Source organism: Sus scrofa, chromosome 2 (assembly GCF_054392235.1).
Source record: "Sus scrofa isolate SSC_HxYL_T2T_F1_AM1 chromosome 2, Sscrofa_HxYL_maternal_Yorkshire_Landrace_v2.0, whole genome shotgun sequence".
In the NCBI taxonomy this organism is placed as follows: Eukaryota; Metazoa; Chordata; class Mammalia; order Artiodactyla; family Suidae; genus Sus; species Sus scrofa.
This window is the reverse complement of record NC_139384.1, coordinates 110915500-110941405: the sequence shown is the minus strand read 5'-3', so window position 1 is coordinate 110941405 and position 25906 is coordinate 110915500. Positions and strand designations below refer to the sequence as shown.

The window sequence follows — 25906 nt, the reverse complement described above, 5'->3', positions numbered from 1 at the left end:
TCTCCAGATCTTCCTCCTTCCCTCCTCACCCATTCCCTTGTTTCTGAGGACCTCTAACTGAGTCTCAGCCTCTGTACTTGCCTCTTGGATCCAGACCCACTGTGGCCCTTGTCTCGGCATGAGACTAATTGAGACTACCAGCATGGTGGCTGTATATGCTCAGCCCTCTCCAAGGTCTCTTTCCTGGTGAGTCTAGTATATAGGAAAAGCCTTGCCAGGGCCTGGACTACCAGGCCTCACTTCTCAAGTCTTCCTCTGTCCTCCACCCTCATAGGCCAGTTCAATGCAAAGTCTCCATTATGACATGAGAAGTTACCCCTCCGCTTAGGGAGGAGAATCAGGCTTACAATATCCCTTTTGGGTTGCTAGCATCATGGCTCAGCCTCAGCCACAATTACTTATCAAAAGGCTTCCACACAACATTTGCTCTAGCTTAGCTGGACAGCCAATAAACAGTTGTGGCCTCGTGGGGGAAGGAGAGAAGCAGAGGTCTGGGGCTGCACATAAAGTATGACTTGCATTCCAGGCACCAGAGTCGGGATCCATGAAGTCTGTCTAGCTGATTAACACCCCAATCCTCACTACCTTTCTTTCCTCTAAGACTGGAATCATTCTTCACTAATCCAATGACCTCGTTGATATTAGTATTTTGCTCTCCCCAAACTCAACAGATCATTTGTTTTGCGTTTTTGGTAAATCACCCTGAAAAAAAAAAAAAAAAAGGTGGCCTTGTAACAATGTTTTCTACATGTAGTTTGAGAACCTAGAGCTTTTGCAAATAACTGCATGTGTGTAGAAAATTTTCTCCTATATCTCATCCCTGCCCCATAAATCATTAAAAAAGGTATTATTTTGTTTAGAGAGACCACAGAACAGAAATAACCCTGTTTTATCAAGCCCATCTGGAGAGATGAACATGCCTGCAATCGTTGGGAGAAAGGTCAGTACTTCTAATCTTACTGCAGACCTTTCCCAAAGAGCTTATTTTAAAGGTGCCGAATCAATTAGTCTCCCTTGGTGTGAGATTAAGGCTGTGTAAAACGAAGTTGAAGAAGATGTATTTTAAAATGGTCTTGCATAGATTTTTTGAAGAAAAGGGTGGTGAGAGGCCCAGGAACGCCTGCCTAATGTTTTGTGATTATTTAAAAACAAAACCCCCAACAAGCAAACAAACAAACAAAAGCCCTGCCTATGTCAGAAACAACCCTTTCTTTCAAGATTGAACTCAATCTGAATTGTGGCTACAGCTGGTTTCGGCCTTTGTCAACATGAAGACAAGGGTGGAAAGGCCAAGTTGGGAGGGCTTCTGCTGGACTGCCTGCTCTCAACCTGCCTATGTAGTTGAAGCATGGATTCGGCAGGCTGGCGCGCTCGTTATCACTCTGATATTGCCTGGGCATTTCTTTGTCACCTTTGGGTCGAAATGCCCAGAAAGAAGTGCTTTACCTTAAAAAGCAGTTTAGTTTTCTATCACAAACTGGCCAGTTCAAGCACGAGTTTTGGCAAAGTGAGATAAGGGAAGCAGTTCCTCTTTCTGCTTGGGCCCCTAGTTAGAGGGCCAGGAGTCGCCAAGGGAAAACGGCAGGAAAGCAAGTGCTGACCTTTGGATGCAAATCAAGCCTTTTATAGAAGGAAAAGTGACAGTCATTCCTAGCACTGAAGCCAGGGCCAAATATTTACTTTTTGTAAAAATCAAGCTTTAGTTATTTAAATGCATTTATGCAAGAAGAAAGAAATTTTGTGTTATAAAATGTATTTATTTTAAATGCCCGACTTGAGTGAAGAATAAGGTATGGCTCTTCTTCCTAGGGAAAATGAGTTGGGTTTGGGTGAAAAGTTGAAGTTGTGAAATGACTTTGAAGCTTGTTAAAGTGCTCTGACAATGCAATTAACTACTATATAATAATTTCCCTTCATAGTAACTTGTCAGAGCACCTATTCCTTTTACTACAGGATTAGCTCATCAAAAGTAGATCTGAGTTGGACATTCACTGAATAAAAACTGCTCAAACACGCCACTTTCTTTACTGCCTATAACGTAAACTAAACTAGTGGAAAAATATTGGCTCACAAAGCTAGCAGATCTGTTGGTAACTGTAGTCATGCTATGACCCTATTTTACCTATCAGAAGTTTGATGTAAATAATAAACCTAACGTTTCCTTCTCAACTGTCAGTGGAAAGATATGTTTATTACAGTGTCCCATATCAGTAGGGGAGAGAAGGTTTAGGTAAAGTTTAAATGACAAAGAATGAGCATAGTACACCACTGATACAAACCACATGAAGCAGTAAATAATTATGCCCTCTGTTATGCTATGTATATTTTATTTACCCACTTCAGAGGTGGTGGATAATAAACCTAGTCCATCTGTGGGAGGAGTTAATAAAGTATTCCAAATGCATGATCTAACAAAACTCAATGATAGTTCTACGTTTTATTGTTAACCATTTGCATGAAATCTTTTGAAGCTGAAAAGAAAAAGCAAAGGGCTTTTGTGTTAGTTGATCCTTGGCTATTCTAGGGCTCAGGTTGGTGTGAAAGGGACGAGGAGGTCACTTGAAATCTCCTTTTATCTACCCTTATTTTCTCTCTGGATCAGCAACTTTGAATAGACACCATCTAATCGCTCTTAATGGAAAGAAACTACGGGAGCAATGAAAATGCCTTTACTCTAGAAGTGAATACATGTGTGCAGACAGCGAGCTGAGCTTGCCTTAGGACTACATCTCTGCACACATGTGCTTAGACATTTTTCAGGGTGCATGGATGTTTATGTAAATGCTTCCCATGCATTCTGGGTTGGGGGTTTGATTGGGTTGGTTATTTTGCCCTTACACATAAGTATGCAGACACTCACATTAGAAATCTTTACCAAGTCCAGATGATTTTTCAGCTGACCCATTTTTTCAGTTTTTTCTTGCCCTTATTCTCTGGGATGTCATATTTAGGTCCCCCCCAAAAGCAAATAATTATGAACATGATGGCCAAGTCTTTTAGTGAAGACATCTTATTTCCTTTCCGTTTTCAACTAGAAGTCACACTGACAGGAGGATTTCTCTTCACAGCGTAGAGGTTGTGTGACAGGTGGGAGGTGACGGTGTAAGACAAGACCATTACTTTCAATTTCTCTCCAGTATTTTTACTTTTTGGTTTTTCTTGGAATTTAATTGGTTAAAACACAATAAATAAGTGGAAAACAAAAGCCTGGCATTAGACAGTTTTAAAGTTTTTCTGGCTATAGATACATACCTCCAAATCTTTGAAGCTGAGTAACTGGTGATAATTTGTTTTGAAATGAGAATTATTTTAGTAAGTCTCACATGCTGACTATGATACTATCTAAATAAACTTGCTTAGGCATTGTTACATGTACTTCATAAAAGAGAAACACCCCTCAGGTTGTGAGGTATGCATGGTTATCCAGAAAAGGACATTTGATTTCCAGGACTGAAGGCATTGGGCTTTACTTCCTAAGAAGCCTGTTCACCCTCCTTCCCCACCCCAACCCCCAGTTCCATGTTCTTCTAAGTAAAATTCACATTGCTCCCAGAGCCTGGGACACTTTGTTGTAAATTCCTTTAAGGGAATACTTGGTTACCAGGGCTACAAGTTCTCATCTCAACCTGCCAACCTCCCCGCCCCCTGCTCCAGATCGCGGAGACCCTTGGCTATCAGGGCTGGGACCTTGGGCCCTCTCCCCTCCTGCCTCCAGCCTACCAGAGATTGAAGTTCCAAAGTTCGAGGTTGGGTAGGAAAGGATTATCCCTCTTTAACTCCTCTCCTTCCTGCCCTCAATTCTGAACCCCAATGGATCTCTTTCTGGGATTTTTCTGGTGAATAGGAGTGTAGGAGCTGCCCCGTCCAATAAAGATTAAATTAAGTAGAAGAATCCCAGCCGCTGGATATTTGGAAGCTCTGGTGGGGTGTCAAACTGACATTTAACACATTTTTTTCCACTCACTGTGCACAAATCTTGGACGTGTTGGGCTTAACTTTAGAAAGGAAAAAGACAGGGAAAGAAGGAAGGAGGAAAGAAAAAGTGAAGAAAAACATTCTTAGAAAAACCTCAGTTTCAAGGGGATAGTGACTTTGCACCCAGAGAGACTGAAGGCAGAAGCAGGTCTTCCTGACCTTTCAACTCTTTTCATTCCCCAATCACTCTAAGAATTGGAGGATCCCTCTCCTGCCTGAGGGCTCAGGATTTTGCTGTTTTGGTGAGTCTGTGTCTACTTTTATCTCTTAGGGACTAGGTTTGTGGCCCAGGGTCACCACAGGATGTGGAGCAAGAAAGGTGCACTCAGAACTCAGTTGCCTCCTCTATGCTGACTTTTTTTTTTTTTTTTAAATTTAAACTCTAAGGTTTTGCTAGCATGAACTGAGAACTGAGCAGTTCCTTTCAGTTACTGCCCAGCAGGAGAAACAATGGCTCTCTCTGTCAGCAGCGCTTAGTTCACTGGACACTGACCTTGAAGCTGAGGGTGCAGCCAGGCGATCCCTCTCCTGGGAACCATCCTGGCCCCCAAATATTGGCCTCTCACTCCCACCTGCTCCTCTAGTCCCTGGGCACAGTCCAGAGGGGCAAAAGGCAAGTCCCTTCGTGGCAATGGTTTGCCTGTGCAAATAAAACACTGAATAAATTAACCTCAAACCAGCTAGTTGGGGTGTAGTAGTTTAGCAGGACTAATTGCAGACAATGGAGCTGAAATGACTTTTCCAATTAGCTGCTGGTTGGAGTTTAGTTGGAGGAACTGTCAGCTCCAACGATGGGTAATTGCTTTATTGCTCACAAAACTATCATCTATTTAGAACATATGTGCTAATTACTTTGGATGGGCGTCGGAAAAAGAGACCATAAATCTAATAGCACTTAAAAAGGTCTGTGGTGCTTGTAAGCAACACCAGTCCCTTGCACTTTCTCTCCTGTCCAGGTTGGCATGATGGATGGCTGTCTTTCAGAAAGGCTAAGGTTTTGGACCAGAGGCACCAATGGGATGCTGTGGTCAAGTCCCATGCAGGAGAGCTAGCGAACAGTGCATGCTGTGCTGAGGTGATAAATCACTGTCATCAAAACCAGTCCCCTCTTTAGCTGTACACTTTTTTCATTTTCGTAAAAGATTACTTTAGAAATCTTTTAATTGGATTATGCTGGGAAATTAATCTCCTTTAGCCTTGGCTAAATTTATTGTGGCCACTATCAGGAGGAAAGCCCTGTAACTGCAGCGAGGGCCACGTCCTCTTGCTCGCTCCTTCCCTCAGCCCTCCAGGGTCTCCCAGCCATCAGTGACAGCCATGCTTCAACTCCTCAGGAGTGACTGTGTGTGAGAGAGAGTGAAAAGACATCTGGGCGGAAAGCCACAGCGCTTCCCAGTGAATCTCTTTTGTCCTAAATGCCACGTTTCTGTCTCACTCATATTGAGCATTTCCATAGCATCGTGCCTTCTTCCCAAGTGGTTCTGGGGGCCTGAGACCAGCGAGGAAGGAGGCTTGAGTGTCGGGAAAAGAAGGTGGAGTGTGCAGAAAGCAGAGGGCTGCCAGCCAAAGTCATTACTTTGTTCTCTTCCCACAACTCCCCTATCCCCCTTCTGGGTCTCCACCTGGGAGCTGGGTTTGAGAAAACACTTCCCACTCTACTTTTCTGCGCAAAGACGCACGGCTCGGCTCGCTCTTGGCGTTTTCTTTGGCAATAACTCTGGAGGCACTTCCCATGGACATGAACAGCGGTTGGGGTCAGAGAGCTAGTTTCTTCCTGTTTTCCGGCTCCTAGGGTATCAGCGCAAAGTTGGGCGGGGACCTCCCTCGCGGCCCAGAGTCCTTATCCTGGACAAGCGCAGCTCGGGCCGCTGCGGAAGCTGAGAGTCGGCCCCACCGGCCGCTTATCACAGCGGGAGATGACAACATCTGCCTGAAACGGGATACCTACTCTTGCAGCTCAATTTAGCTCTTAATAGCAGACCTCTGAGGTGTGGTTAATTGATGGGGATAAAGGCGTAATGACTTGACGGGGAGACGCCAATGATCCTTTAATATACTTTTAAAAGAACAACAACCACCCCAAACACCAGCGTGTCATTGCTTGGTGGGAGGAGAAGACTAGGATCTGGAGGCAGAAAAAGCGACACTTGTGCTGTTTGTATCTAAAAGCTTCAGTGAGGGGTAAGCCCTAGCTCTCAGGGCTGGGGCGCCCAGGAACCACCAGGGCGCGCAGCTCTGGCTGGTAAAGGGTTGTTGCGTGACAGCGGGCGGCGGGGCGGGGGGCGGGGGGGGGGACGGGAGGACGACGACTCGGCCACTCTATCAGCCCCTACCCTGCAAGACAGGCAGGCACCTTCGTCTGCTCTCCGTCCAGGGCTGTCCTTTATCCTGTGAGAGCGAAATGATCAAGTGGCATTGCCGGGCGGACACTGGCGGGGGTTCCGATGCCTGGACAGCCTCCGAGGGACCCCAGCACCAGGAGGGAGAGGCACGCGCCTCTCTCTGTGTGTTTATTTATTTATTTTTTTGTGTGTAGATCACCCCGAAACGCAGATCCAGAGCACAGCAGCCCCAGCATGTGGCGGCGTGTTTCTCCGTGTTTGCCCAGACCCCTGGGGCAGGGTGTTCTGGGATTTACCTGCGCGCAGCTGGGTCCCGCCTCGGGTCCCAGGCGCCTCTGCGCACCACCCACCCAGACTTCCGCCCGCTGCTGTGTTCTCAGTGCCTTCCCATTCCTTCACCCGACCTCCCTTTGCTCAGTTGTAGTTTAGTCTCCAGAGGGTCAGAGGAATGTATTACACCGCGCAAGCCCAACACGAAAATGAAAAAAATCAGATCTCCTTTTCTGTTTGCAAAGGAGGACCTCCTCCAGGTCCGTTTGGTGGTGTTCCTCGCAGGTTTTGCGAGTATCCTGCTTTATACTTAGGAAAGGGATACCCGTCTTGCTTCGGTTTCGAGCTCCCTCTGGAAACAGAAGGAGAAATGACTCCAATCACCATCCATATTTTATTGTATTGAGAGATCTCAGGTGTTTCGGCTGCTGCTATTGTCTGCCTTCCTCCCTAAGCCCACATAACAGGGATGAAAGAGTCCCAAGAAACTTCATTTCCCCAAACCCAAACCCTCTTGCCGAGAAGGCTTGCATAGTCACAGGGTGAAGCTCTGGGGTAAAAGATTTGAAGAAAAGCAATTAAGTGTCTCAACTCGCAGAGTGTGCCCGTCTCGGGTGGTTCTGTCTAACCTCATTTACTGTGGTCCTACCCTCTGTAATGTGTAGGAATTCAAGACGCACGGTCGCTTAGCCGTCGATCCTCCCGTCCCTTTCGCAGCCCCAGCCGGGGGCGACTCCAAGGCCGCGGTCAGGTCCTAGAGCACCCAAATCAGGGACAGGGTCCCAGGTCCAGGTCCATGCCCTGGTCGGCGACTCCCGATCAAGAGCTCCTTGCCTGTGATGAAGTGCGTGACCTGGTGGCGGGTCCCCGAGGCTTTCCTGAAGGCCTGTCGCCTTCAGACAGCCGGGGTCCTGAGATGACAGTGGCGGCCGCTAGTCAGCCTATGCCCTCGGATCAGCGTGGCCCTCGCGCTGCTGGCCCGGAGGGCGGCCAGGAGGAACCTGCCCGAAGTCCGCAACGTCCCCACGGCCGTCTAGGGCCCTTACTCCAGCGTCTCCTCCGTTCCTCGCCCCACAAGGGCGCTCCCTTGCGAACGAATACTGCGCTCTGCACACCAGCTTTTTCCCGATAGGGGCCCGGGGCCCCTCCCGGGGGCCCTCCCACTCCCACTCCTTCCCTCGAGGCCGGGAACTAGGCCCCGAGCAGCTCCCGGAAGCAAGGCCCACATCCGGGTACGAAGCCTCGCTAGCTGGCTTGGCGGCCAGGCTCAACGCAAGGGGGGGCCGCCCGCAGGGGCGGAGGGCCTGGGCCGCGGCGTGGGCGCGTCTAGTCTTCTTCCAAGCCCAAGGGCAGCGCTTTCGCGGACGCTGAATGCTCCCACTCCGCGAGCGCCGGAGTGACGAGTCTCGGGCTCGCGCAGGGGAAGATTCAAGAAGGAAGCCGGGCCCGACCGGGGGGTGGCGCACGCTCCCCGCCGCGCCCTCGGCCGGCCCTGGCGGTTTTTGCCCCTTGGGGTGGGCACTGCAAACTTCTATGGAGTGGTCCCACAGGCAGTGAGATGGCCTCCGCCTAACTTCGTCAGATTCGCAGACCCACCGTCGAGCGAGACCGCTTTTGCGAATCAAACCGGCTGCTCTAGTCTCCTTTCTTTGGCCAGAGAGCGCAGAGTCCTGCGGCCTTCGCCCCAAAGTTTGCACGTCCTTGGGCAGCTGGTCCTTTTCAGGTGTTGGGTTGAGAGAGGGCAGGGGGCAAGGCTGGGGGCAAGGCTGGGAAACCTCAAACGCGATTTTCTAGTCTAAGGAGGAGCTTGATTTTTAAGAAGTTGGAAAGTCAGTGGGAGTTAACTTTGTGATATCTTTGAAAACATCCGTCTTCAGGGCAGAAACAGCACAGAGACGCTGCTGTGTAGTTCATAAAAAATATTTTTGGAAGACCAGATCTAGAGAGCTTTCCCAGAGACTGTTTTATAATCTCTCAGTTTAGAGAGTTGCCCTGTATCTCGCCACTAGTGTACTGATGGTATCTTCCTTCAGACAGGGATTGAGAAACGGAAATTTCACCACCCTCCAGCCAAACTTTCGAGGACTGATTGCAGAGGAACTGGTGCTCCAGATGTTGCACTAGAGGCGCTGCAAGTGTGAGCAGGTAATGTGGAGAAGAGTGACATTGTTAACAGAAAGCATCTAATTAACAGTGACTTCATTTGATTGGAAGGATGAAAAAGCCTTTTTAAATCAATCCAGATTCACTGGCCTAAACTCAGCCAATTTATGAATATGGAGCCTGACTGGGATCTGCTTTCTTTCAAAGATGTCATCTTAGGGGTAATGGCATAGGTGAAGTCATTTGGTTACACTGTGGAAACTTTTATAGTGCCTTCCTTGGGAATTTAATTCAGTGCTTCTTCATTTTATTAGGAACAGACTGACTCCATCAACTGTGCTCTCCCTGTTTAGAGGCAGGACTGCTTGAAGCAATTAGGTTCACCAATTAGCATAGTTTTACTGACCCCAGCACCAGCACTGCTCCTTAGATTATCCATTTCTTCAAAGTCAGGAAGAAGCTGGAGCACAACATGCTTCCCAGGTGTCTAGGTTGAGGAAATAAGCCCACAAGCAGGGTAGCACAGCAGTGCAAAAAGCTTTCTAACATTCCCCAAAATGTTTGTTTCAACAACTTTGGTGGATTTTGGATTTTTCTTCTATTCTCTGATTCTTGATCCTGTAATACTTCTATCTTTCAAATACCCTTTAAAGTGTCTCTTCTTTGGTTGTATTTTGGCAGAATTGCGTTTAAGAAAGTGAATGCTCCCCTTTTCTGACTGCCTGCATGCTAATGATGCTTGTGGACAATGGTAGGGTCCAGAAAGAGGAAAATGCTGAAGGGCTTTTTTAAACTCAGGTGAGAGGGTAAGGGTGTGTGTGTGTGTGTGTGTGTGTGTGTGTGTGTGTGTGTGTGTGTGTGTGTGTGTGTATGTGTGGGCTTGGGCCTGCATGCAACTTAAAACCTTTCAGGAGAGGTCAGAGGGTAGATGCGGGAGATGAGTCATTGCCTTCCCTAATATTGAAGGTTTACCTGCAAGACTTTGTTACAGTCTCTTCATTGTGACTTCAGCTAGTTGATGACCAAGGTCTTTAGTAATAAGTGTCTGGAGCCCAAAGTAGTCTGAGAGATGAGGGGCTTTGCTCTTGCCACTGTTGTGGGTTTTGAAGGGATTACATCTATGTAGCTATTTGCTTTCTCTCTCCCCCCATCCCTTTCCCTAAAATGTGTATTCCTGTTAGATTTCAGTAGATTACATTGCTGACAGTTCATCAGTACCAGCAACAATGTAATACCCTTAACCTTATTAAATCAATAAATACTAGATACATGCATTGAATTAAAAATGCATCAGCATGGCCAGGAATTGCAATCATACGGCCATGGACCTCAGAATTGAAGATGCCACTCAACAATTGACTAGTTAGCATTTATTTAACTTTTTTTTTTTTTTTTTTTCTGTTTTGGATGTGTAATTAGATGTTCTGGGTTTTTAACATTTCAGGGACCATTGTGTCAGGTCTGTTTTAGTTTATTTCTTTATTTCTTTCGCTAACTCCTCACATTTAACCACGAAAAAGATGCACGCGTTTAACAGTAGTAATACACTGAAACTTTATAGTTGTTGTCATTAGTTTTCATCTAGGGAATATACTTCTGCTCAGAATATATTACTCTAGGAAGATATACTCAGGTGCATAAATTTCTACATAAGCACAACTAAATTTAGATGCATATGTAGTTGTATATATGTAAATACATTATTTAGTGTAAATGTATTGCTCTATATCGATTATAAGTTTATTTTTGGAAAGAAACCACATTTAAATTTAGTTTTCAGCATTGTTAACTATAAGCCAGAGAGCTATTTATTGTTTTAAAACAAGTTACTTATTTATAATTTGATTGCTTATTGGAATTTATAACACAAGGGATGAAATTAAAATTTTCATGTCTTTAAACTTAATACTTAGGAATTGTACATATCTCATTTGATTTTATTTCGTGTGTGAATAATAGCTCAAATGTGGTTTACCAGGAATTGGTCACTTAAGTTGTAGATTAGTAGGTGAATTTACAGTTAGTCCCTGCTGAAAACAGAGCATGTGTTTAACACCTGGAAATTTAATGGAAAAAGTAATATTACTCTAGCTGGATATTTGTTCATACTGATTAATGATGCTAATTATTTTAAAACATTCATCCCCTATTGATGTCAGCCAGCATATATGGTACTGAATTCTAAAGATATAGTCATCGGGCCTTGAGTTCACCACACTGTGAAAGAAAAAAATCTTTATTTGATGAAATAGGCAATCAACTGAAATCTATCCTCTTTAAATAAACTGATTCCTCAGTATTTTCCCAGTGTTGGTGTAAGTTGTTGTCTGTGATGTCCCCCAGGGCTCTTTCCTCTGCTCTCTGATTTGGTATATAAAAGCAGCTCCGAATGATGGATTACTGTGTCATTGCAGCCTGCGAAGGATTAATTTGTTTCATTGATTTCTCTTTAGGCAGATTGCCAGAATTTGCTGCTTCCCACCTTTCCTCAAGACTTCTAGAAGTAATAGACAGTAATAGCCTAAGACAAATCAGCTCCTTCTTGTAAAATAGAATCATGAAACTAGGAGTCCTACAAAAGCTATGGCAAACTTTTTATTCATATATTAGGAGAACAATTAATAGGCTACCTAATATGCTTTAGAAATATTTTTAGTTGAAAAATTTCTTTCATGACTGAAAACATCATTTTAATAGCTCTTAAATAAGCATTTATAGTGTTTATCCCATACAAATTTTCTTTAATTTGTAAGGAGAAAATATGCAACTCAGGAAAAAAAATGTGTTGTTTATGTGACTGATAAATACTTTTCTTTCTATGCCAGATTTGAGGATTGAATAGCATGTCAACATAACTTTAAGTCCATGTACCTATAAATATTTATAAGAGGGTTCGACCTAAAGAATTTTTAGAAACTTTGGACAAGGACAGAGAGTATTAGAGCATGGATATGAAATTGTTTAACTGTTTAAAGAAAAAATCTTTTTCTGATTAAAAAAGTTGTATCTACTCATACTAGAGAACTTGCAAAAGTTAGAAGGGACATTTCGTGTGCTTAATCTAAGACTTTTTCTCCAGACATTTTACACACACACACACACACACACACACACACACACACCCCATAGTTGTAAATATAAACCGTGTCCTGCTTTTTTTCAGTTGATGTTATACAATGAAAATGTTGCTATATAATTGAAATTATTATTAAAGTCAGTTATATCACTGTATATTGTTTTAACATATATGATTTAATTAATCATAGTTCTACTAGAGAGTTAGATTTTGAATTTTTCATTATTATAAATAAAGTAATGATAGATAGCATTTAAAGTATAAATTTTATCATCCTCTGTTTATTTCCTTATAATATATTATTAGAAAGGAAATTACTTGGCCTGAGGGTATAGACTATTTTTAAAGATTCTTGATATGAACTGCCAAATTGTTTTTCAGGAAGATTCTTCCAGTTGATACTCGTACTGTTTGAAAAATGTTCTGTTTAGAGGCAGCATTCTAATTCATGTTACATGAGCAAAGAAAACAGAGCCACACTCTTTTCCTTGTGTTCTGAAAGCAGCGGTAGCATTTTGCATATACTTAGTCTCTCAGAAGTATTTTCCCAACTGCAGATGTGAAATAGGCTGGTTATACAAATCTATTTGTTTCCCTTCTGTAGTGCTGAAAATTATATTGATTTAATGATCTCAAGTTATACATTTTATGCAATTAGTTGTGTAGTAAAAACTAATATTGTCATGTGCTAATGTCTTTTTTTCCCCTCTATTGTGCTATGGTAGTAGTCCATGCAGTATCAGCAAGTTTATGCTTTTCCTGTGTTTTGCTGAAAGGAAAAAGGAACATCTGTTTCCATTATATATCTGCATCATAATGATAACGATTAAATAGCTATTATGGTAGTATACAGTAAATATATTTTGCTGAATGACCTATACTTTCTTGTTGGAAAATTTCAGATGTTTCAGAGGCACTTAGTTTTTACAGGTAGATTTCATGAAGAGGTTTAGAAAGGCCATTGCTTACTCTTGGCAAATCATTGCAGTGCCTGTTTGTTTCACTAAAAACAAATGAACAAAGAACCCTGATGATTAAACACTAGGCTCTCTGATGAGACTATTGAATATATTTCTCTTAGGCTTATGTTTAGAGTACAAATTATTAGGTATTTCTCTCAGTGTTCTTAAATGGGTTAATCATGCTGCTAATAATAAGGTTCATTTTGTGTTTTCTGCCATTTGTGTATCTTTAATATTTTACTAAGCTGGAAATTGGAGATCGTTATATATATATACTTACAGCCTATTTCACTCTTTTTTTTTTTCTTATATTAGGGGACGTAGTGATATTTACCTTTTAAGCTCAGCAGGAGAATGTTTGAAACCACACACTATTTCCATTGACCTTTAAAATTCCAGAGAAATGTTTTCATTTATTTCTTTCAGCTTTTGGTTAAAGGGATTCTGGTAGTTACTTAAAAAATGATTAGAAAATATTCTAGACAAAAAATGGTATACAAAGAGAAACAAACACTCATGCACTCCAAACTCAATTTGAAAAATAAAATGTTACTAGAACAAATGAAGCTCTTCCTGATTGTGTTTCCTTATGGCTTCTTGAAGAGATAATAATCTTTCTAAATTTGGTCATTATGAACTTTTTTTAACATGGTCTAAATATTGGACACAAGTGACTTGTCACTTTAAATTTCAAAATGTTAGAGCCGCAACAGCTGTTATAACCCTTTCAGTCTGATCACCTGTGACTAGGTATAAGTCTCTGTGCTTTATTGTCCTCATCTGCGAAGTTAAGGATAGGTCTGTGTGTTCTCTGTTATTTTTCTAGCCATAATTTTAAAAAGATTTTTGATTCTCTCTTATTTTCCATATGAAACAAAATAAAACAAACAAGACAAAAGACAGAGGCTCACAGAGGTTAAGCAACTTGCTCAAGACCATACAAGTAAATCACAGAACTGGGAATAAAACTCAGTTCTTTCCACTTCCATTCAGACACTCTTTTTTACAGTCCACATTGTCTGTCATCTCTGGGTACTGGCTGACTGCTGCTCTAGCCTGTGATTAAAGGCTATCCACAGGCATGTATGATTTTGTGATTGTGCGTGTGGGAGAGGTTTCTTTCTCTTAGAATACCTTGTCTGTAGGGAAAAACATTGAAGCCATATCAACTTGGAAGTTACCTACAGAATGAGAAGACTGTGGGTCCTGCAGAGCCTGTGATTCCCTTCTGTATTTTTTGGACTTCCCTGGACAGAACGACAGTTTGGATATAATGAGGCTTCATTACCCTACAGTTAATTTTCTGATCTTTTCATGGTAACTGGACCAGGAAAATAGGGAGGGGCACAAACACAGGTGTCTCTTTACAGGTACAAGCATCTAAATTTCAGTATATTTTGACAGTCAGGAGTTTAACAAATTATTTCTTCCTTTTTTATGTAGCTTATGCTATGGTCAAATCACAGATGACTGTTTTGAAAATGAGTTTGTTTCTTGTTTCTATTTAGCAGCCAGCTTACCAGAGCACTAAAGTGAAAGTAGCTTGAATAGAATAATGTGGAAACATGTTTTTAAAATCTCTTTGGAGAAAAACCCCGTTCTAAAAATGGCAACTTAGAATTACATGCATGTTCATTCTCTTTCAGGTTTTTACTCTAACAAATTTAATTCATTCTTAGTTAAGATGAGTAAGCTTGACTCATAATATTCACACACAGTGCCATGCCTCTCCTATGAAAAAATAGTAGTATAACTAGAAGTAGACTTATGTGTCCTATTGTAAAACCATTCTCCCCACCCTATCTGTTGTTTCAAGACCAAAAAGTTGGTTTAATAAATTTTTTGCTTCCCTCTGTAAATATATACTTGGAAACTTGTAATAGTAGTAATCCTTCTTTTTAGGGCACATGAAGCTACTCATACCAACTTTGTCAATGTTATATTCTCAAGGTAGTTGCGTTTTAACAGTAAAGCAGATAGCACACTTTTCTCTGAGTATTTTAGATCAGTTAGCTTATGTGTTCGGTGGCTTGTATAAGAAAATTTTCCATAGTAATATTAGATTGGGAAAGAGAGATGCAGTGTAATCAGATACCAGCATTTAGTACCCCTTTTATTTGGCCATTGTTTTATTTGCTCACACTCATTGAATATGATTTCTTTCATTTCTGTAGCATTTCTGTCTGGAGAGAAAGCTGTGTCTGTGTCTGTGTATGTGTAAGTATTTCAAAAGGCAATTCTTGTCTAGTTGAAACTTTTAGTGAACATCTGTAGTGTGTAATAAAAGAAATTTTCTACACTGATTAAATTTTCCCATATTGCTCTAGTAGATAGGTAAAACTCAAAGAGAAAAGGTATGGCTAAAGGAAACTAGCCTCTGACTAACCTGTTTTGTTCTTGATTGCATTGTGAATCTGGACAATGATGGTGAATATAAGGAATTTTAACCACCAAACCAACAATGCTAAAAATCAGAGAAATTCTAGTGAGACACAAGAATGTATGGTTTCTATATTGTCTACCTGTTACCTCACTTTCTTAGTTATAATAGTTGTCTGTAGAAAGGTGGTGTGGTATTTACAAAAACAGCAACCAAATATTGGCAGAAAGATAATTTTCTTTTGGCTATGTATACTACCAGGATTATAGGTCCTTCAATATCTACACTGTTTCTACTCAGTTCTTAATGATTTCACTTTGGACCAAGTTGAGGTTATTTTAAAGTCAGTGTAGGATTGACTTTAACGGGAGTCCCCGTTATGGTGCAGTGGAAACAAACCTGTCTAGTATCTATGAGGATGAGGGTTTGATCCCTGGCCTTGCTCAGTGGGTCTGGAATCTGGTGTTGCTGTGAGCTGCGGTTTAAATTGCAGACGCGGCTGGGATTCTGAGTTGCTGTGGCTGCAGCTGTAGCTCCAGTTTGACCCCTAGCCTGGGAACTTCCATATGTCACGGGTGTGGCCCTAAAAAGCAAATATATATATATATACACACACACACACACACACACACACATACACATATACATACATATATATAGAGAGAAAGCAAATATGTATATATATATACATACACACGCATATATATACACACATACATACATAGTTGTATATATATATATATATATAGAGAGAGAGTACGTGCACGCGCGCCAGTGTTGGCTACATGTTTTCTGTTGACACAGCCAATATACACTTTCCAGCTGTGACCTTAGAATTTGTCTGTGGGTTAAAAGGGATAGAACTTTCTTCTGCTGATGTTAGATTTACACATAGTAAAATTTGGTTCATGGCATGTTTTGAATTCTCCTATGTTTAGAAGTTTCCTATTAGTAGATTCTTAGGAGAATTATATTACTATTGTGCTTATTGTTTTTAAGGTATAGTTAACACCTACTTGAGGTCTCATGCTTAAGGCATGTGAAATAGATAAAGGCATAGTCCCTGACCTCAGGGGGATAATAATTGATGCTTTCTTTTGCCAATAATTTAACAGATTGTATTTTCCTAATATAGTGAATTTGTGATTTTATTAATATTACTGTATTAAGATTTTAAAGGAAAAAATACATTGTTTGCTATTGCTGTTCTTTACTTTGTGAGAAATTCTTAGAATTATAATTTGAGGAGTTCCTATCATGACTTAGTGGATTAGGAACATGACCAGTATCCATGAGGATGTGAGTTCAATCCCTGGCCTTGCTCTGTGAGTTAAGGATCCTGAATTTCTGTGAGCTGTGGTGTAGGTCACAGACAAGGCTTGGATCCCATGTTGCTGTGGCTATGGTGTTGGCTGTGGGCTGCGACTCTGATTTGACCTCTTGCCTGGTAACTTCCATATGCCACAGGTGCAGCCCTAAAAAAGAATTATTTGAGTTTAGTCAAAGCTATGTTGTATTATTATTATAAGTTTCAAGTGTATGGCATTGCAATTTGACATCTGTGTATACTACGAGGTGATCACCACAGGTCTAGTTACCATGCGTCACTATACAGTTAACCCCTTCACCCATTTTACTCACCTCCTCCCACCCCTTCTCTTCTGGTAAACACTAGTCTGATCTCCATTATCTCTGAGCTTGCTTTTATCTTATTTTGTTTGTTCATTTGTTTTGTTTTATAGATTCTACATATGAGTGAAATAATATACTTTTTTTTTTCCATTTGATATGTTTCACTTAGCATAATGTCCTCAAGGACCGTCCGTGTTGCCACATCCGTGTTGTCACAAATGGCAAGATTTTACCACACACAGACACATACACATATATATACCATATTTTTTTCCTGCCCTGAGACATATAGCGTTACCAGAGCCGCAGTTGTGATCTTTGCCACAGCTGTGGCAACGATGGATATTTCACTCCACTGTGCCAGGCCAGGGATGAATCTGCATCCTGGCACTGCAGAGACATTGCCAATTGCTACATCAACAACTCTGTATACCACATCTTTTTTTTTAATCCATGCATACATCATTGGATATTTAGCTTGCTTCCATGTCTTGGCTATTGTAAATAATGCTGCCGTGAGCATAGGGGTACATATATATTTTTTCAGATTAGTGTTTTCTTTTTCTTTTTCTTTTTTTTTTTTTTTTTTTTGCCATTTCTTGGGCCGCTCCCGTGGCATATGGAGGTTCCCAGGCTAGGGGTCTAATCGGAGCTGTAGCTGCCAGCCTACGCCAGAGCTACAGCAACGCAGGATCCGAGCCGCATCTGTGACCTACACCACAGCTCACGGCAACGCTGGATCGTTAACCCACCGAGCAAGGGCAGGGATCGAACCCGCAACCTCATGGTTCCTAGTCAGGTTAATTTCTGCTGCGCCATGGTGGGAACTCCATATAAGATTTATATTTTAGGAGTTCCCGTCGTGGCGCAGTGGTTAACGAATCCGACTAGGAACCATGCGGTGGCGGGTTCGATCCCTGCCCTTGCTCAGTGGGTTAACGATCCGGCGTTGCCATGAGCTGTGGTGTAGGTTGCAGACGCGGCTCGGATCCCGCGTTGCTGTGGCCCTGGCGTAGGCCGGTGGCTACAGCTCCGATTCAACCCCTAGCCTGGGAACCTCCATATGCCGCGGGAGCGGCCCAAGAAATAGCAACAATAACAACAACAACAACAACAACAAAAAGACAATAGACAAAAGACAAAAAAAAAAAAAAAGATTTATATTTTAAAAAGAGACAGAACCCCCATCAGTAATACATGGTAGAAGGTTACAGTGGGTTATGTCATACTATTAGAGTTAATCTGATGTCAGCATAAGTTGCAAGGTCGTTTTAGAAAAACTGGAAGACTGACTAGAGCTAGAGCTGTCAAGGTAGTTTTAAAAAAACTAGAAGACTGGCTAGAGCTTTGTGGTCTGAGGGAGTAAGGGAGTTATACTGTCCAGCTTTGAAAGCCACGTTCTAACTGATGTCTGTGACAGCCAAAAGTCATGAAGATTCTATTTTGAACCTTACCAAGTTCCATTATTAAGTTTATGGTTTTTTTTTTTAATTTTTGTTTTTGTTTTTAGTCTTTTTTTTTTTTTTTATTTTCTCACTGTACAGCAAGGGGGTCAGGTTATCCTTACATGTTAAACGTGTTTTGAATTTTGACAAATAATTTTAAAATTCTGAAAGTCCTTCATTTTATAGTGAGGGAGTAGCCAAAGGCAATATTTTAAAATACAGTACCTATGATAAAAACTTTTGTTCTTACGTAAACTTGTCTAGTTATTTGTTTCACCCAAGAGAAGTGTAAAAAACCCTTATTTAAATTTTTTAAAAATTTTTTCGCTTTTTAGGGCCACACCTGAGGCATATGGAGGTTCCAGGCTAGGGGTCAAATCAGAGCTACAGCTGCTGGCCTACACCACAGCCACAGCAACTCAGGATCCAAGCTGCGTCTGCAGCCTATACCACAGCTCATGGCAATGCCAGATCCTTAACCCACTGAGCGAGGACAGGGATTGAACCTGCAACCTCATGGTTCCTAGTCAGATTTGTTTCCACTGTGCTGCAGAGGGAACTCCAAAATCCTTAATTTTTGAATTTTCCTTTTTATGTAAGTAGTAAAACCATATTATCATCATTATATGCTAAACATACTTCATATATTATTCCCTTTTTACTGATGAATAATTTGAGGCTCAAACATGATTAAGTATTTGCTCAAGTCACATAGCTGATGAGTAATAGAGCAAGAATTGGAGTGAAGTATGTGTCATTTCAGAGCCTGTTTCTGACCTGTGCTGATTTCACTGATTCTTATCAAGTAACTCATACTACCTTTTGATTTTAAGATGGGTCAAATCATATTCTTACAGGTACATAAAAACACATAAAGCAACTCTCTTACAGAACAAAGTCTGTATAATTTCATGTTATTCTCATGTTCCAATATCATTAGGATGATGTCATTCTCCACTGTTTGATTATGTGATGCTGTATGTGGAAATGGCACTCTGTAGGATGAAGGTTGAATCACATCCCCTTAGAGATTTTTGGCACTGGGTTGATTTAGCTGTTAAATAGCACTTTTTGCTACAAAATTTAAAAATGAATAGAAATAAATGTTATCATTTCTGACTTGTAATCTTTCTTCAAAATGTTTTAGTCTTTAGCGACTTTCAAGGGAATAAAAAATCGTAGTTTTCCTTAGTGCGTGTACTGTTTTGCTAGGGCTGCTGTAACAAAGTACTGCAAGTAGGGTGGCTTTAGCAACATAAATTTATTGTCTTTCAGTTCTGCAGGCTAGAAGTTTAAGTCGTTGGCAGAATCAATTCCTTCCAAGGGCTATGAAGGAGAGAATCTATGCCATATCTTTCTTGTAGCTTGTGCTGGTGTGCTGGCAGTCGTTGGTATTCTTTGGCTTATAGATGTAGCACCCTGATCCTTGTCTTCATCTTTGTGTAGTGTCCTCCCTGTGTGTATGTCTGTCTCTGTGCCCACATTTCCTCTATTTATAAGGTCATCAGTCATATTGGATTAGAACTCACCCTAATGACCTCATTTTATCTTATTTGCCAAAACCCTGTTTCCAAATAAAATAACGTTTACAGGTACTGAGGTTTAGGACTTCAACATCTTTTAGGGGGACTCAATTCAACTCATAGTAGTAGGCAGTCTTTTTCTGAGATAATAAATTTGAAAATTCTTTTGTAGTGGTTATATACATAAATTTTCAGTTTGTCAAATAATCGGAATAATTATATGCACATATATCCATAAAGGAGTCACGTCTGAATATTTGCTTTTGAATAGGACTGATTTTGCATTAGCATTATTTTTTATGTACTAATATTCTTGTAAAAAATCGTAGGATGAACAAACTGGAGAACTATTCAGAAAGGGTTTTAGTAGGTAATATGTTTGGCTGTCATAATGTGCAGGACAGATAATGAACTATTTTGTATGGTATTCGTTGTGCTTCCTGGATTTGAGTGAGTGATTCCTTCCCCATGTTAGGGAAGTTTTCGGCTATTATCTCTTGGAATATTGTTTCTGTCTCCTTCTCTCTCTCTTCTCCTTCTGGCACCCCTATAATATGGATGTTGGTGCGTTTCACATTGTCCCAGAGTTCTCTGAGACTCTCTTCATTTGTTTTCAATCTTTTTTCTCTTTTCTGTTCTGCATCCGTAATTTCCACTAATCAGGACAGATAATGAACTATTGATGATGCATGTACAAGGTCATTATAGATGGTGGTATTATGAAGTTGGGATTTAGGTAAGCTTTCAGGGTAAGAGGATGTTACAGAATCAGAAAGGGCATGGGTTTAGGTTCTGATGTAGGTGAGTGTATTTTATGTATAGTGGGCTGTGGTAGTGAAGGGAGTCTTTGGAGCCAATTGTGTTGTCAAGGAATCCTGGCTCTATCTCTTTAGGGTTAATGCCAGTTGTTGCTTTTAAGTTTTGAGGAATTGCTCTAGGATTTATTTTTTACTTTATCAAGTAGAAAATTTCAAGTATACCAATAATAATAAGAGAAATACAGCCTGTAATCCCATTGTCCATAGTTAGTCACTACTAAAATTTTGGTGTCTTTTGTTTTTGTTTTTGTTTTTTAGGGCTGTACCTGCAGCATATGGAGGTTCGCAGGCAGAGAGTCGAGTTGGAGCTGCAGCTGCCAGCCTATGGCACAGCCACAGCAAGTGCCACAGCAACGCGGGATCTGAGCCACATCTGAGGCCTACACCACAGCTCACGGCAATGCTGGATCCTTAACCCACTGAGTGAGGCCAGGGATCGAATCTGCATCCTCATGGATATGAGTTGGGTTCATTACTGCTGAGCTGGAATGTGAACTCCTATTTTGGTGTCTTGATACACACTTCTGCCATGCTTTTTCATTGACATTTTATCACATAAACAGTTTTCTAAAAATAAATTAGAGCCTGTAGTATTCTCTAAATATATATGGATTCAAGATCGAATGGGTAACAGACCTAATGGCCATTGGTGAATTGGGTCACCATAGTTCCATAAACCATTAAAGTCAAGTCAAGTCTCATGTGATTTGGTCCCATGCCTCCACTCTTGTTTTTCCTTCTGTCTTTCACACTGTCATGCTCCTGGCTTACTTCCTGTGGTTAGGACAGAGATCTGGTGTCTTAGCTTAATAAGGCATCTCTCTGATCTTTCTTACTCCTTTTTTCCCCTCATCTGCTAGTTCCACAAAGCTTATTATAGTTCTCAATGTATTGTGTACCCTTTTGCATATCTATAATTTTTACTTCTTTCTGTTAAGAATAATTTTTCTCTGTTTGTCCCTCTGTTCAGCAGCTGCTCATTCTTTAGTACTCATTTCACACTTATTTCCTCTCTTAAGCCTTTATTCTAAGCCAGTTTCCTTTCCCTTTTAGACTCTAATAGCACTTTCTATAAAACTTGTTACAAACTGATTTCAGGGTATTATACTGGCTATTTTCCATCTTCTTATTAGACTGAGTTATTTAAGGGCAGAGATCATCTTTTATTTATACTGGTATCCATGGAACTTAGCATGGTATCTAGTAGGTGTTTGAGCAAAACATATGTTGAATTAATAATCTTGTCCTGCCAGGAATGGTGGCAGTAGCTAGAATAATTGATAATTTTTGGGGTGATTGGTGAGGAAGAAAGAAGATTAGTTCAGTTCAACTTACCAAACTCTTACTAAGCATTTAAAAATTCTAACTGCTCTGCGAGGCCTTGTGGGAATGGGAAGCCAGAATGAAGTTGAACTTTAAGAATTTTCATCTTAATTCCCAGTTTTGATAAGTTGTTGGGAGATGATGGAAGGAATGTGAGGAAGAGTTGATAAGGAGAATGACCCTTTAAAATAGAATCGTGACTGGAAAGGAAATGTTTATGTGGTACTTTAAAATTAACAAAGTTTATTTGTTTACAGATGGCAGTAGACCTACCTCACAAGTGGGAGCAGATATTCTCAATGTTTCTATTGAAATATCTTTATTTCCATTTGCAAGAGGAGCTCTGGAGCCTCATTCTTGTGGTAGCTACCAAGTTCTGGTACGATGCTGTGCTCTTCCACTTTATCCTCCCTTTTCTAGCAGAGGATCTGAGTTAGAATTTCTCTGTTATTGCAAGAAACTATGTAGAACTGAAAGTGGAGTGTTTCCCATAATACCGATAAAGTGATTTCTTTGAGATTGTGTACTATGCTTTTTTATCTTTATACCTGTCACAGAACCCCCAAATAGTGAGTGGTTTGCTCATCATAGGTACTTAGCAGCATGATTTTGTTTGAATTATTTGCAGCCATTAGCTGCTTCTTACTGATTTTTAGCAAATATTAATCTAACTTCTTAGTCCCTTAAATAGTAAAGAAGTATATAAGATTAATTTTATTTATACTAAAAACTATGTCTTTAGTAGTGTTTATCCAGCTCCTCAGCCATTTTTTTTTTTTTTTTTTTTTTTTTTTTTTGCTTTTTAGGGCTGCACTTGTGGCATATGGAATTTCCCAGGCTAGGGGTCAAATTGGAGCTGTAGTCGCCAGCCTATACCACAGCCACAGCAACGCAGGATCCGAGTTGCATCTGAGACAAGCAAAGCTGGATCCTTAACCCACTGAGTGAGGCCAGGGATCAAACATGCATCCTCAATGGATGCTAATCAGATTCATTTCTGCTGAGCTACGATGGGAACCCCCAAGTCCTCAAGGTTTATGAAGAAGATTCAACTGGCAGCTGATAAAATTCTAGATCTGGAATTTGTTTAATTACAAAACTTCTATTCTGTATTAACATGAATGAACACTGTAGCTAGTAATGAAAGTGTTTTTTCTTTATAAAAAATAGAAGTATTTTTCAGAATTCTGGGAAATGTTGAAATAATTTTGGCTCTAGTCATACTGCGTTTAATGCTATTGAGAAAATTGCTAACATTAACAAAAATATTTTGTAATTTCCTCTGTTATTGCTACTGGTGATGAGGGATGTAAAGTTGGCGTGCTTTCATGATTTGAACATTTCATTATAACTTTGGATTTTACATGTCAGAAGCAATTTTAGTTAAGATGGTTGAGAACATTTTTACTTAGGGATAGAGGTCAGGCTCTGATTATTTGTATTTTTAGGTCAGTGATGTAAAGAATCACTGTAATCATGCTAATTACATTCATGTATACTTCATGTATACTTGAAGTAAATACATGTATAATTTTGTATGTAAATATTGCATAGTATTTATGTATTTCTGTGACTTTATTTTTAGTTCCTTAGAACATAGTGGTTTGGGACCAAGGAATAGGTTTAATTTCTATATTGGGCATTTTATTTTGTTATTTTCTGTGACCACTGGTAACATTCATTTTGCAGATATAAGCTGTTTTCATCAGGGAACTTTGGCAAGAGAATGGCTGGATCAGCAAGTCCATCTCCATCATGGAACAACAACTTGAAGCTCATCTCTGTTGATGGTGAGTCAATGTCATCTTCAGACAGGAACAATCATGCTAGTGTTATTTTATGTTTTCAGTGTTATTAAACAACAGTTTGGTTTAAATTTTGTTTTATGAGACATTATTAGGATTTTGAGCCATAATATTTCATTACTTGAGTCTAAAGGATTGCATAAAAATCAACCTAATAGTAAAAAGGAAAGGGAATAATAATTTAGTGTTTATGAATATACCTAAAAGTAGTTTGATTAGCTTTTGTCATCTCTGTTCTTATTTTTATATAGCACATGCTGGCTAACTTATTCATGACTTTTGTTTAAATAAATATTGGCCAGCACAGAATCACACATACATGATTATTTTAAAATGTATTACTGATTTCAGGAAATTTCAGGATAACTGTAGTGTAATTGTGATGATTCCCTTCCATTTTCAAATACATAGATTATTTGGTCTTTCATCTGGTAGCCATTGTTAATGCTTACTGCTGCTTGTTATCCCAGAGATACAGTGGATGACAACATATATACATATATACATTTAATATTATTACAAGAGTTATTAATATTAATATTAAGATTGAACTCTTCCTCCCTATGCTCTGTAAGTAATTAAGTATAACTTGATGCATTCTTCAAAATCTCTTTACTCAAAAACATTATTTTTAGATGATTTGTCTCATTAATATTATTATTTTCACATTAAGCCTACATCAAATATTTTTAGTTGGACTAGACTTTGGAAATTTCTTCAGTATTGTAATGCAAGTCAAACAGAATTATTTAGTGTATAAACTTGAGTATCAGGAGTTCCCGTTGTGGCACAGTGGAAACAAATCCGACTAGGAACCTTGAGGTTGCGGGTTCAATCCCTGGTCTCGCTCAGTGGGTTAAGGATCTGGTGTTGCCGTCAGCTGTGGTGTAGGTTGCAGACGCAGCTTGGATCCTGCGTTACTGTGGCTTGGGTATAGGCTGGCAGTTGTAGCTCCGATTTGACCCCTAGCCTGGAAACCTTCATATGCCATGGATGCAGCCATAAAAAGCCAAAAAAAAACCCCAACCCCCCCCCAAAACAAACAAACAAAAACCCCCATGAGTGTCATAACTAGGATAATTTCTGTTCTATCTATTATGATAAGACACCATTTCTTGAATAATTAATATTTGCTCAGCCCTATGCTAAGTGCTTTCTATATCTTATTGTATCTTTACAACATTATTATAGGGCAGAAATAATTATCCCAGGTTTATAGATAAGGAAACTAAGACTCAAAGAGTTCAGTAATTTATATAAGTTCAGTAATTTGGAATCCAACCTTGGACTACCTGACCTCAGACCTTCTGGGCAAAGCTCCAGTTTATAAATGTGGTGTTAAGCTGCATGAAGCTTTTATATATGTAACTTAAGACTGGGCTGCTTTACTTTTGAAGCATAGTCTGACTAGTTCACAGTGATTTTATACTACTGATTGAGGTGTACCATGATGTGTCTGTGTATAACATTTACTTTTGTGAGTTTACGGGGACATAACTTTTGACAGGCTGTCTACATATTATATGTACTTGATGTTGTTTGTGTATACAAATGCATCTATGAATTCTTCAAGTAGAATCTTGATGATGCTTCCTTGGTAAACTTGGTGTATCTTTAGTGTCTGCCCTACTCTTCAGGTAGTAGAATTGCTGCTCAATTTTGCTAGAGGCTGAGACCCTTGTTTTGGGAGAACATTTACCCATTATTATAAGACAGGTTGGCCAAAATGGTGATGTTAATTTTTTGTCAGATACATAATGAAATATGAAATGTTAGTTTGACCATTGTTGAACAAAGCCAAGTGTGTACATTGTTTAGATATTATGGAAACCTATGGTCCTGTGATTTTTCAAAGGTTTCTGTTGTTTATAAGATATATATCGTGCTCTCTTTAGAGGACATACAGGATTTTTGTTATTGGGCCATTGCATACTGCTTCAGGAATATCTCTGATAGCCTTCTCCCTTACCACCCAACCTCATATATACTCCACACATGTTAACCTCAGTTAAACTGAATAGTCACCCTACCATGACTAGGGTGACTAGTTGGCATTGTGATCTTCCCTCCTTCCTCCATGATGAATACCAAATTTTCATTTAAGATTCAACTTTGTGGAGTTCCTATTGGAGCTCAGTGGGTTAAGAACCTGACATAGGTCCATGAGGATACGAGTTCAATCCCTGCCCTCACTCAGTGGGTTAAGGATCCAGCATTGCTGCAAACTGTGGTGTAGGTCACATATATGGCTT

At 40.4% G+C, this 25906-nt stretch overlaps 1 protein-coding gene across 49 annotated transcripts in view; it reads left to right on the top strand.

The window, feature by feature from the left end:
- The window catches only part of LOC102157568 (uncharacterized), a 1229235-nt gene that overhangs the window by 2892 nt on the left and 1200437 nt on the right, over positions 1-25906 (top strand). For 17 of the 49 annotated variants that reach the window (XR_014838321.1, XR_014838323.1, XR_014838316.1 and 14 more), the window contains 3 exons: positions 8621-8732; positions 22107-22228; positions 23539-23639. The gene's annotated coding sequence lies outside the window, so the exon portion shown is untranslated. Of the gene's footprint in view, positions 1-860; positions 941-4080; positions 4218-8012; positions 8311-8620; positions 8736-9371; positions 9489-14902; positions 14946-22106; positions 22229-23538; positions 24708-25906 lie in introns of those variants that run through there. The other 32 variants (XR_014838338.1, XR_014838346.1, XR_014838337.1 and 29 more) reach the window with 19 other exon arrangements.